This window comes from Emys orbicularis, chromosome 8 (genome assembly GCF_028017835.1).
Source record: "Emys orbicularis isolate rEmyOrb1 chromosome 8, rEmyOrb1.hap1, whole genome shotgun sequence".
Lineage (NCBI taxonomy): Eukaryota > Metazoa > Chordata > Testudines > Emydidae > Emys > Emys orbicularis.
Window position 1 is genome coordinate 50,909,728 of NC_088690.1, and position 12,753 is coordinate 50,922,480.

Consider the following 12,753-nt stretch of genomic DNA (forward strand, 5'->3'; position numbering starts at 1 on the left):
TTATTTTTACTGCACACTTTGTTTAGGCCCTTTTTCACAGTTACTATCCTCCAAGCCAAATTCCCTCGGGAGATCCAGACTCATCAATGCTGCTACTGTATTTAACTTAACACAAGTTAATAGTAACAAAAATACAATAATTTGCATAGGTGTAAAATGATTATACACTGGAGAACCTATCTACCTGTATTTTAGGTGTGTGTGTATATATGGCCCTATAGTTTCTATAGTTTAAGTGCCTCACAGTCTTTTAGTGTATATATCCTCACAAGACCCCTTGGAGGACAGGAAGTGCTATTACCCCCAATTTAGAAATAGGGAACTGAGGCAGACAGACAGACAAAGGCCTAGTCTACACTGGGGGTGGGGGGAGTGCGAGCTAAGTCGGTCTAAGTTATGCAACTTCAGCTACGAAAATAGCGTAGCTGAAGTCAACGTACTTAGAGCTATTTACCGCAGTGTCTTCCCTGCAGTAGGTTGACTGCTGACACTCCCCTGTCGACTCTGCCTATACTTCTTGCTCCGATGGAGTACCGGAGTCGATGGGAGAGCGCACCTCTCAGAACACCTAACAGAACAGAAAGCTAGAAAGATTTGTGGCCAACTGAATCTAGGCCAAGATTTTTAAAGAGACTAGAGATTGTGGATGCTCAATTTGAGAAAGGCTAAAGGACCCAATTACAGGAAGTCAGGTTCTCAGAACTTTCCAGCTTATCTAGTTATGCGCCCAACAATTGAGGTGACCTATATCACTATTACTTTTGAAAATTTGGTCCTAAAGTTAAGAGAAGACATAAGAGCTAGAGTGACTTATGGAGAAGTGGGCATGAGATGCAGTTGGCCACGGGTACAGTTTTGTGGCTGTGTGTTAATGAACAAGGGTTTGGATTTTCCTTTAAGTTTTAGTTTAATATATTAATAAGTTAATTACTTGTAAGCTTTGTTTTAAAAGTGAGACTTTACTTGTTCCATGCACTCAACTGTCATACACATAACAGATCTCTGTGTGTGGAATACCTGTGAAATACCCATTGAAGTCTGGAACAACAAAATAGAAGATGTACAGTGCAGTTTGGAGGGGATAATTTTGCCTTTAATAAAATTAGTCCACCTGAACATAAGCAGGAAATAATATTCATGGGAGAATTACACAACATAACCAGGCCTTCAACATCATGACTGCTTCCTCTCTAATTTTTTTTAATATACCTTTTGTTTTGGATTTTTTATGATATAAATAAAAAAAAAAATTCTCATGCAAAACTTCTAACCCCACATTCTGTAATGTGACCCATTAATAGCTTGTCAAATTGAATCCCTTATGTGCATTCATAGCATATGCCTTCAGAACAATTCTGGTATAGAATATGCATGAATAGCATGTATTCCATAAATATGGATTCAAATTAGAGCATTCATTTAGCTAAGTTCTGTTTATTCTTAACATGCATTCACAGCATATTGTACAGCATAGCAGCTCCTTTGAATCTTTTAGAGAGTATGCTGTGAATTAATATTAACAAAAGCATAATCTGCAAATTATGGATCTACATTACACATGTATTTGTGATGGACCAGAATATCAATCTTGTAGTAAAAGTCTTTATGAAAAGTAGTTACTGAGGGAGCTGCATTTTAAACCCCAATATGTTAACAAATTTATTTTTATTTTGCAAGCAAATACCTACGGAGGACCAGTTCACATTATGGATTATGGGGCTGAAATGCTACAGTTTAATTGCAGTCATTCTATGTTCACAGTGAATTTTTTAAATAAATTTTAAATACTGTTTAAGACTCCAATACCATTAAAGAATGCACATGTACATTACTTTAAATTTTAATTGTGCATTTTATAACAAAACACTTAAAAAAAAAACCAGAAACTTTCAATTTATCTGCCTAGACCTGATAGGCACATTCGGTTTCCTCATGCCATTATTGATATCTAAAACAAACAAAAACAATCTCCTTTCACTGCTTTTAGTGTCAGTGATAACATCTGTTTCAAGAGAAGAAAACTTGAAGTTTAAAAACAGAGGGCCAGATCCTTATAGACTCAGACTTTAACGACAGACGGTACCATCATGATCATCTAATCTAACCCCTTGCACATTACAGACCACAGAACCTCACTCACTCATTCCTGCAATAGATCCACAACCTCTGGCTGAGTTACTGAAGTCCTCAAATCTTGATTGAAAGATTAAGTTACAGAGAATCCACCATTTACTTTAGTTCAAACCAGGAAGTGACCTGTGCCCCATGCTGCAGAGGAAAGTGAAAACCCCTAGGGTCTAGGCCAATCTCACATGGGAGAAAATTCCTTCCTAACTCCAAATATGGCGAATGGCGATAAATTAGACCCTCACCATGTGGGCAAGACCAACCAGCTAAAGAATCTGTGAAAGAATTCTCTTTAGTAACTCAGTGATCCCCATCTAGTGCCCCATCTCTGGCTGGTGGAGATATTTGCTAATAGAAGATGTGGATAGGCCTTATCTCAATCTCTTCATACTATCCACTCCACAAAACTTATCAAGCTCAGTCTTGAAACAAGTTAGGCTTTTTGCCCCCCATTGCTCCCCTTAGAAGGTTATTCCAGAACTTCACTCCTCTGATGGTTAGAAACCGTTGTCTAATTTCAAGTCTAAACTGGTTGATGGTCAATTTGTATCCATTTGTTCTTGTGCCAACATTCGCCCCTAACTTAAATAACCCCTCGGTATCTCCCCTCATCCTTTGTTTTGTTTGGCTAAACAAGCCAAGCTCGTTAAGTCTCCTCTCATAAAGCAGGTTCGCCATTCTTCTGATAATCCTTATAGCCCTTCTCTACAGCTGTTCCAGTTTGAATTCATCCTTCACGAGTGTGGTCAGATGTTCGGCTGCATGTTCCCTCTGTGTGCCGCCCCAGCCCTGCGCAGACAGCCGGCATGGCAGACCTCGAGCGACATGCCCAATGACCACAAGATCTGTTAGCATATGAAGGCACCCATCCAGGTTTATTGTTGACGAAGCATGGTACTCGTATCCCACAGACTCTACCAGACCACTAATACATGTGTGCCCATAACAATGGACCAGCTCAGTGAATGGTGGGACTTTCCATTCCCCCACAGGCTAGACAGACATTCCCTCTGAGATACATCTTTATACACAGATGCAAACAAGTTACGTATTGCCCCTCTAATACAGTTAGTTGACACCCTCTGATGTTACCACCCATCACTTTGTACATCTCTATCCATCACTCTGTCATCCTGACCTTATCTTTAGGAGGTGTCTGTGTGTTCCTGTTATCTTTGGGGAATGTGTTTGTACCATTCTTGGTATGGGGAGTTCTGGTGCCACCCTTCTGGAATATGCTTGTGAGTGTTTTGTGCCTAGCACTTCTTAGTAATGTGTGTTTCTGCAATATTAGCCCTGTTCTTGCCAGATTCTGTGAGCAGGGCCTGCCTCTAGCTCACAGCCTGATTTTGCTTTATATCTGCAAAGTTTTGACCGTTACTTTAGCCCAGGCCTCGGGCCTCATACCAGGCCTCTAATACAAGGGCTTATGTCTCAGGTTCTCTTCCTACTACAGTTAGTATAAAATCAGCACAGCTACATTAACTTATCTATAACAATTTTCATTATCTGAGGAAATGGCCCATCAAGTAAAAACACATATAATGGGATATGAAAACATGAGCAATACATGCTCACGTTATAGTGGTGCAGGGACACACAAAACAAGGAGGTCAGCAACAGACATGGTTTATGTTATAGAAATCTGTCAGTGTGGCAGGAAGTAGGTGCACATCCAAAATCAGCAATGCTGAGCAATTGGCACTGTTCAGAATTAGGACTGCAGTGATGAGCAAGCCTGAAATGTTTTGGATGATTACCTAAACGTTCTTCAATGCTTCCTCTTTATACAATATTCCTGCTTTCTAATAGGACCAATTTCTCCCAATCTTAAAATAGATTTTTAGCACCACATTGTTTGGGCAGTCCAACCACAGGCCTTCTGTCCTATCTGCAATGGTGACAGACTCCAGGATTAAGCATGTGGCAACTGAATCGGCACAGGGTCCTGCCACAGACTCTGATTAAATGGAATCCAAAGCTAATGGTAGTTGGGAGCCACTAGTCTAAGGAGAGATGTACAATGGGAAGCTAGGGCCCAACTCCCATTAAGAGTCAACGTGAGTCAGACACCCAACTCCCATTTTTGACTTTCAATGGGAATTATTCCATTAAGTGCCTAAGGCTCAAATTTTTAAAGGTATTTAGGCATTGGTCTGCTCACTGCCTAAGTCACTTTTGAAAATGAGACAGACTCCAGAGTTAGATAGATGTTGCAATGCTGTTTGGAGCAACACCCAATACCTTTAAAAATGGGGACTTAAGTCACTTTTGAAAATGTAGGTATGTGCTTTGTTGGTTTTTTCCTTTATTATGTTGCCCCAAACTAGCTCCCTAGCATTCCTCAGAATCCTACTTCATAAAATCATTCAGACATGTATCTGTTACCTGAAAAGAACTGACTAATAAGCTAGAGCGGGAATGTGCTATCTTGACTTTCAGTGAGATACTGGTCTCCAGTAACAATTGAATTACAGCACTCTAGGATAGAGAGAGATTATTTCAAAACCTAGAGCACTCAAACGTATATCCATTGATATTACTACAATTCCACTTGAAGTTCTTTAGGCTGTCATAGGTGAACTGGTGATATTTAAAGAGAGGTATTTATGAGGTTTTAGTCAATAATTCCAATGTGAGGGGAAAAAATTATTTGAAAGCTTCAGAGAGAGTTGTTGAAACAGCCCACATTCAAAAGGCATATATCAAGGAAACAAGTTTTTATTTTTAAATAAAAATAATGACTCCTCAGAAGATAACTCAGCTACTGAATCATGTTATTTCAAGACAATCACTCCTGTTAAGATATCCCTATGAACATAAGCATTAGGGAGTACAAAAAGTGAAGCTATTTAGATACACCAGACTGTTGGAATTCTTAAAAGAGGCAGCTGCAATACTTATATGACCCTGGGAACAATATTCGAGGATACAAGTTTTGTTGATTAAAGTAATAGTGTAGCTATAATATACTTAGGCTGACGTAAGGTGTTTAACTTGGTACCACAACATTTTGATTAAACCATAGAATATAAAATTAACATGACACATGTTAAATGGATTACAAACTGAAAGGTTTCAAAATGTAACTGTAAACAGGGAATCATCATTAAGCAGATGTGTTTCCAGTAGGGTATTGCAAGGATCAGTTCTTGACCTTGTGCTATTTAACATTTTTATTAATGACCTAGAAGAAAACATGAAATCACTTCTGATAAAATTTGCAGATGACACAAATGGGGGAAAATGGTAAATAATAAAGAGGACAGGTCACTTACTCAGAGCTATCTGGATTGTTTGATAAACTGGGTGCAAGCAAATAACGTATGTTTTAAGGGGGCTAAATGTATATGTATACATCTAGGAACAAAAGACGTAGACTATTTGAACAGGATGTGGGATTATATCATGGGAAGCAGTGATTCTCATAAAGATCGGGGGTATCTCATAATTAGCTGAGCATGAGCTCCCAGTGGGACACTGTGACCAAGAGAGCTTCTGAGATCCTGGGTTGCGTTCAGGGGAATCTTGAGTAGGAGTAGAAAGGTTATTTTACCTCTGGTTGACTGCTGCTGGAAAACGGTGTCCAGTTCTAGTGCCCACAATTCAATAAGTATGTTGATGAATTGGAGAGGATTCAGAGAAAAGTCATGACAATGATTAGAAATATGCCTTATAGTGGTAGACTCAAAGAGCTCAAACTATTTAACTTAACAAAATAAGTTTGAGGGGTGACTATTACAGTCTATAAGTATCTACATGGGGAACAAATATTTAATACTAGGCTCTTCAATCTAGCAGAGAAAGATAGAACTCAGTACAATGGTTGGAAGTTGAAGCTAGACAAATATTAGCTGGAACAAGGCATAGATTTTTACCAGTGAGTAATTAACCATTGAACAATTTACCAAAGTTCATGGTGGATTCTCCATCACTGACAATTGTAAAATTAAGATTGGATGTTTTTCTAAAAGATGCTCTAGCAATAATTTTGGGGAAGTCCTATGGCCTGTGTTATACAGAAGGTCAAACTATAGGATCACAATTCTTCCTTACAGCATTGGAATCAAGTAATTTAATTCATGGCTTCAGTATTAAAGTTCTTAGGGTAGCACAGGTGTATCTGAAGACAGAATTGGACTTATTCATGTGTTTTATATTACTAATCAATAAGGGTAATGGTGGTGGTTTGAAATTGTGACACTATGTCTCATTTCACCAGCTAATCATGCATGTGGTTTCCTTAGATCAGAACATTAAATTCCTTCCTGTTTGGTGATTGAGTAAAAGGACTGATCTCGCTATTTGTATTTCTTTATAGTTTACACAGTTTGACATATCCAAACCAAATGTTCATACCATATGAAAGAACCCCATACTCATTATTGCTAGGAACATTATACAAAACCCTCTTACAACTTACAGTCCAAAACTACTAGGGGATCTCTAAAAGCTTCACTTTGGTGTATTACTACCTTTAGTAATAAAAAGGGTAAATGATCTAATCTTCAGGAGAGTTTGTATTTGTGAAGTTATTTTATAAAGAACCAAAAAGAGTGAGTTAGTTCATTATGTGAAAAAGGTCCCATAATTTCTCCCCTTCTAATTTTACTCTGTATGAACTAAGTTACTAGACTAAATACAGGCCTACAGTAGATTGTGGGAGCTATATCTTAATCTGTTTGTGGGTGAAATGCTGGGTTAAATCAGGTTAATGTCAAAACCCCCATTGATTTCAACAGAACCAAGATTTCATGTTATTTCTAGCAGGTATATTAGCCTCTTGTCTCTCCAAGGAAATGGTGCTGAAGAAATCCAACATGGTGATCCCATGAGGTGAAGAGGTTCTCTATGCCTTCTCTCTCCATTACATACACACTTGATCACCAAGCGCTTGACCCAATTGTTACTGAAGTGAATGACAATCTTTCTATTTTCTTTAATGGGAGTTGGATAGGGTCCCATAGAAACAGAGGCCATTAATGGGAGAAATAAAAACAAATCTGATACACTTTTATTATTTACTTTCAATTTTCTATGACCACTTAATTTTGTACATTTTTCCTTAAAGATGTCAAAGACACCGTGGAGGCCACTTTAGCCCAATAATGGAACTAGCGGGTACAGTATGTTACGTGAGATCCACCAAAGAGAGGAGTTGAGTTTCTGTCCTGCAGAAGATTCTTGGCTCCATCTATGCTCAGTATCCATTTGCCAACTGCTTGCTGCCACATATAGGGATTCACAATGTACAGTAGATCTGGTTGAAATTTGGGTCCTCCCCCACACACAGTTTCAAAAGAAAATTAACATTTTTTTTGTTTTGTGTAAAATTGTTTACTTTCAGTTTTCATTTAAAAATATTTAAAAATAAAAAAAGTGGGGAAAAAGGTGGGGAAAAGCAACAAAAGTAAGAACATGGGGGAAGAAAGCACTTCATTATGCTCCCACCCATTAAAAAAAAAATCTCCCTTTTCCAAGGAGAAAAATTAAATAAATAAGAAAACACACCTTTTCTTACTATGTTTTTGTTTTTTAAACTTTTTTTCTCTATTTTGATAGTGGAAAACCGGGGAGGGAAGCAGGCTATAAAATAAATAAAATAAAATAAATAAATAAATAAAAGTGGGAATTTTTACACTGCTTTGCAATGAACATTTTCAAGAATTAGAACAAAAAATCAATTTGGATTTTAATGTTGTATTTCCTCCCTACCCCACCCCTCCCCATTAACCAAAAACATTTTTTCAAGTTTTCATTTTTGACAAAACCCCATTTTTAATGAAAAACATTGAGAAAACTTCAGCGAGCTCTAGTTAACAGCCCTTGTTCAGCTACCCCACATTCCAGTCCTGCTTGAACAATAGAACTGTAATAGTTCATCTGCACTGGGTATTTCCCCAGTTGCAGAAGAGAGGACTAGATATGCCCATTTTGAATATATAATGGATATGGAAGGGGAGGTCTGAGGTGACAGCGAAAAGGTCCCAAAGAGTGGTCACCATTACATTCTTTACAATTGCTACTTGTAATTATTGTTATGTGTCATTCCTTGTACTCAATATGGGCATACCATGACTACTGTGGTAACATTAATTCATCCAAAAGGTAGTATTGAATAGATGTTTAATGGTGACCTCTTCACCTCATGCTCCAATTACAGGGGTACTCTAAAGTTCAAACACATCTGACCCCAACTCATTTGATCATATCAATGGTCAGCAGATGTAGTAAGATATTAAGCTGTTATGGAAAAATAGTTGGAGGGGCTGAATGCTTGGGTCTCCTGGGGGCTTCAGAATTATCAGTGCCATCCCCTTCTTTCACATTGCTGCATTGTACTGGTTTGCTGCTGTCTCTCATTAGCAACAAGTAGATCAATATTAATTCATTGTGAGAGCTAGCCAGGGCCGGCTCCAGGCACCAGCTTACCAAGCAGGTGCTTGGGGCGGCCACTTCGGAGAGGAGCGGCACGTCCAGCTGTTCGGCGGCAATTCGGCAGATGGTCCCTCACTCCTGCTCGGAGCGAAGGACCTCCCGCCGAATTGCCGCCGCAGATCGCGATCGCGGCTTTTTTTTGTTTTTGTTTGTTTGGCTGCTTGGGGCGGCAAAAACCCTGGAGCCGTCCCTGGAGCTAGCTCATATATTCAAAGATAGATGATCCTGACATTAATGCAGTACAATAAAATAACAATAATGACTCCTATTTATAAAGTGACTTTCATTTAGAAGGCTCCCAGAATGCTTTCCAGGCTTTATAGACAAAAGGAAACATTTGATAGCTATTGCTGAAACACAGTCACCTTTGGAGTAAAATTAAAGCTGTGTAAAATGTTGCCGTTTTACTGCAGAGGACTGAGAGGAAGGCACTATGGCCTGGAACAGCAAAATTAAGATTAGGAGGGGCCTCAAGTTCTCAACCTAGCTCTGCTACTGACTTGCTTTATGTCCTTCCACCTTTCACCTTTCTGACTCAGTTTCTTTATCTCTAAAGTGCACATAACAACTTTCACCTATTTTACAAAGGTATGGGGATTAATGTCTGTATAATGCCTTGAATATGTAGAGTCCCAAACAAAAGTTACATATTAAGTGTTTAGATACCATAGTGCTAAAGAAAATCCTAAAATAAAAGGACACAGACAGGACTGAGCTGCTGGACAATATAGTTACACAGTATGCCTATATGATTATTTTTTTCATTACATCACATCACATCACATCACTGGGGTGTTCAACTACTCATGTGATCTCATTACATTTCAATATTATGTATATGGAGCAGAAAAAAATAATTCATCACGTTGATTATATATTTGAAAAGTGAAAAATTTGAAAAGACGTTTTGAACTTTTTGATATAGTTACTCATTGGAAGTTTATCAAAATATTTTTTTAAAGGATCATGGTTCTTCACAGCAGGATTTATATTTTTCAATGTGGTACTCTTCTGTTTTTGAACATCTGACTTAAATGCTGTATTCCAAAATTACATTAACCCTATTGGTAGATTTGAAAATAGGATGTACATGTGACAAATTAAGTATTTGTATAGCTTTATTTTTGGTATATCTACATCTACATCACTGTGAAAATTAACTCGGTGATATTTCAACATTGCAACACATTCTGTTCTTTGACTGCTTTTTTCCTATCAACTTCACTAATTGGTGAAGCCCCACAGTCATAATTAATAAATAGTATAGAGAATGACAGAAAATGAATCCATCTCATGAAAATATGGGGCCTGATTTTCAAAATCGATTAGTGACTTACGGTGCCCAACTTGGGACCTATCTTCCATGTAAGCGGCGCAGCCGCTCAGCAGCCTATTAGCACCACACAGGCACTCAGGGAACCCGCCGGGGGTATTCACTTCCCAAGTTTTACAGTTCACAATGGGCCAAATTCACCAATGGTTTAATTTTCCTGAAACCCAAGACTTATAGCATGAACCAATTCTGCACCACTGTGCTTGCCCAATGAAAAGTTTCTAAAAGTAAATAAATGCATCCAGGACACTCTGAGTTCTGCTTAAGAACTTAAAATGGCCAGATCTTCGGCTAGAGTTAGCTGGAGTAGTTCCCATAGCGCTATGCCAATCAACACTAGCTAAGGATCTAGGCCAATGTGTGGTTTACAGGTCACTGTTCTTCTCTCATACCTTCTAACACAGTTCTGTTGGGAATCTGATGAGAAAAGGAAACTCTCAGATAAATACACTCAAATCAGTCAGTAATTAAATGAATAAAAAGCTATCTCCACACATGCTTTTACTAAAATGCACATTTACCTCTATTAAAAATAGAAATCCTTCATATTCCATAGCCTAGTTGTACAATACAATGTGAAGAGCAAAATGCATTAGTAGCATTTAGCTAGTAGTGGAAAGGACGTAAAGAAGCAATACTCCTCCATTTACTTAACTGCAATTTGAACTTATTTTTCCCTATAGCTTGAGATTTAATGAGAAACTAAGATTTAGTGATAAACATGCTATTAAAACACGAAAAATGGTATGGAGAGAGATGGAGACAGTCATTACCATGAACATGCAGATGTTTTCTGTTTATATTATAGTGTGAGCTTCCATCAGACACTCCTAATTATAGCCTCTACACTGGTGTTCCTGCAATGCTAGCCATTAACCTTCAACTGAATCACCATTTTTTGCATAAGGTGCATTGTCATTGTAGTGCTCTCTGTAGTTGAAATACTATTAATATATCCAGAATGAAAGGTTGATTTTTTTGGTGGTGGTGTTTTTTAAATATGGCTTACAGCACTTTTTTTTTTTTTAGTTTGGTCTTTTTTCCAAGACAAACCACAAACACTAAACTGAGCATAAGCGATTTAGCCATTTACAAGTGGAAACAAAACAAAATAAAAAAAAAAGATCTTGTAATTGCAGCATCAGTAATAATGAGTTTCTGAAGAATGCTTTTGCTCAGAATCAAGAGAAATACAAAGAGAATTACAGGAATAATTTAGGAAATTCAAAAGGAAAGATGTGCAATTATAACATGCAATTAAATTCAAGAAAAGAAAGGGAAACTGCATGGCGCAATCCAGGGGTACATCATTTAACAAGTGAGTACTTCTAGTTTGGCTAATTACTACTTAAGATTCAAATTCTCTTCTTTTTTTTTTAAACTAAAGGGTACAGCAGTGTTACGCTAGAGAAAGGTTATTGCTCGTTTATCCATGCATTTCTGAAAACCCTTTGTTTTAAATCACCCAATGTTCCTTACTTGAAGAAATATATTTTCAAGTTAAATATGCCGAAATTAACCTAGCCATGTGTTAAGAAATTAACCATAAGCTTATAAATTAGGTTTGTCTAACCCAAGAAAGTATTATTTTTGACATGTCCATTTCAGTTCATTAAAAAGGATTAATATTTTTTAAATATAAAATCCACTATTATCTATTTAAATGTGGGGGGAAAGTTTGTTAAACTTCTATTGACTATGAATGTAATAAAACCTAGTTGTCAATGCATACTAAAAATGTTCCTAATTTGACTATTTTTCTGTGTTTTTTTTATATTTTTTCAGATGATTGTTTAACTCAGTATAGCTGCTACTTTGCCATCTGCACTGTGTTTTGAAATATGGAATGATTTTAAAGTTTTCAGCTGAATGTTCATGGAGAACTAACGGGTCTGCACACCAGGATCAAGATTTTCAAAGTGATTTGAGGGAAATCTTCTACTTGAAAATAGTGAAAGGCAGCTGTCTAAATCCCTAGACCATCTTCAAAATCTCAGTGTGGGTATCTTTCTGGGCTACAGTTATTGCCTATCATCTTGTTCTCGGAGGTTGGAGTGAATTAAACTTTTAGGTCTGCAACTAAGAACTGTGGCAGAATTGATTCTGCAGATATTTTGGCCTTCAAAGGCCTTGGCCTCTCTAATATCTTTTTCTTAATGTCGTGGAATTAACCTCTTAGACAGGCCTGAAGACCTTAATTTGATTAAGTTCTGACACACTTTAATGTTAGAAACATAACACTGTTAAATCTCTATAAGAGTCTAAGAACATTTAGGTATATTGGTGCCATATCAATAAAAATGTACTATCGTCTTTAGTGCTATGAGATTGTAGTTTGTCTCTTATTCCCAGTCTCACTTCCAAGAATCACTCTAGAGGATATGAAACAACTTTTTTAAAAAGTGAGGAAATTGTAAATGCCCTACTGAAGAAGCATGCATTTGTTGAGTGATAATGTGCCCACCAGAAATTCCAGGTTGGGTTAAAAAAAAAACCAACAACATTCAAAACATGACTTATCTATTTTAGATGGGGAAAAAGCAATATTTGCTTGGTTATTTCACTGTTCAGTTGATTTTTCAAGCAAGCGAGATTTTGTCTATTAAAGTTAGGGTGACCAGACATCCCGTTTTTAAAAGGGACAGTGAGGTATTTAAGCCCTCCTGCAGGTGTCCCGACTTTTTCTTAAAAACAGGCAAATTGTCCCATATTTTCTGTCTCCCTCCCCCCCACCCCCCATCACTACTGGTCGGTCCTGCTGCTGGCTGGATCCCTGCTCACCAGCTGGGGGGGCGGGGGGCATGTGACCCTGAATTGCCCCTCCATGTGTTGCCAGGGGAAGACATGGTGCCAGG